Genomic DNA, 1,838 nt, shown 5'->3' on the forward strand with positions numbered 1-1,838 from the left:
CTTTTGCGAAAAGTTTTGTAAAGATATGTACTGGTGCTTAAGCCAGTAGTACCGGCTCTAGATTGTCTGGTACCATATTTTGAGAAAAATAAGATTTTGAAAATTGATTTATTATTTTGAAAGGATAAAAATAATTTGAAAATCGAAAACCGGGCGCTAATCTTAAAGGTTTTGGCCCAAAGTGGGCCAAATGGACCAAAAATGCTAACGGGTTGGACCGGGCCCAAATCGGATGCAAAGCCCAACATATATATGCTCATTAAATGAGCATTTCAGCTCATTCCACCCTAATTTGAAGAAGGGGGCGCAGCTACATTGAGAGGAGAGGGAGAAGAAAGAGCACTATTCATCCTCACCTTCATTTGCTTGTAACTTGATCTACGGAATTCCGATTGACAAGCCGTTTGCGGCCACGCAAAGCTCTTGTCAAGCCTGTCATTTTTAACTAAGTTTTGTAGGTAAGATCTCTAAAATCATGCTCTATTTTCCAGCCCTAGAATTTCTACGTTTTTGAGTTTTGTTTTTGAGTAGATTTTGTGATTTTGTTTGTTTAGGGGTGATCTAGCATTGGAATATTGTTGAATTTTACTCCTATTCTCATTGGGTAAGGTAAGATTTCATTAAATCCTTGTGTTTAATTATTTTTGTGAACCCTAGGTTTGATATTTGTATGTTATGTGATGTTAGATTTAATTTTGGTGTTTGTTGGAGTTAGTTTGAGGCTTTGGATCGAGCTTGGTGTCTTCATTTTGATGTTTGGTGCGTTTGAGAATCAGCCAAGGTATGTTTTCGTTTCTATGTAATATGTAATATTTCTGGACACTTAGGCTATTGGGCCTAGCATAGGTTGAAATTGTATTTATTGGTCGATTTAATGTGTGTATGTGTATTATGTGTGGTGGAATTGCTTTGGAGGTTAGACTATGAGTGTGGTAATGATAAATGGGAAAAACAATGAATTTGATGGTTTGGAATAGTGAGAATGTGGTTTAATTAGCGTGTGGATTGATAATTGTTGAGTTTGTTGTGGATGATGTTGGTTGATGTTGATGAGTGTTTATGAGGATTATGTAAACGTGAATGTTGATAATGATTGCTAATGTTGAGTTTAATTGATGAGAAGTATGAATATTGATGTTTATGAAGATTTGTATTAGTTGCTGATGTTAATAAGAGTTGGGGATGGTGAAGTGATGTATTAGGTTGTTAATTGTTGAGATTTGAGTTTACAAGTAGAGTTTGGAGTATGGAATGGATGATTTTTGGTGTTGTTAAGTCATGGAATGATGAAAGGGTGTATGAATATGATTTAGGTACATTAAGACTATTTTGGATGTGGAATAAGTGATTTTGGATTGAGAGTTTTGGTGAATTTGAGTTTTTAAGGTTTTTGGTAAAAAATGGGTTTTAGGCCAACTTTGGCGGATCATATATTGGGCTACAATTTTTGAAATTTATTAAGTTCTATATCAAATTAAAGATAATTAAAAGAGCTTTAAAACGGTATAGATTTTGTAGAAATAAGAGTTTTCTAGAAAAAGATATGATCGTTGGAAGTTGGTGTAAAAAATCTGAATTCTGTGATGTATAATTTATGATTTATAGTTTGTGTGCGCACGCACACTGCTGTGCGCGTGCTCTGAACAATCAATATGTTTTGACTTGTGCATACGTACAACTTTGTGTGCGCGCATGCCCTGTGAGATTTTGAAAACGTGCGTATATACACTCTGGTACGCACCACACACCGGGAGATGCCTACTGTTGAGAGCGATCGCACACTCTGGTGCGTACACACAACATCATGTGCACGCACAAGCTGGGAAAACTCTTCTAGG

The sequence above is a fragment of the Arachis duranensis genome, chromosome 10 (assembly GCF_000817695.3).
Source record: "Arachis duranensis cultivar V14167 chromosome 10, aradu.V14167.gnm2.J7QH, whole genome shotgun sequence".
NCBI classification, from domain to species: Eukaryota; Viridiplantae; Streptophyta; class Magnoliopsida; order Fabales; family Fabaceae; genus Arachis; species Arachis duranensis.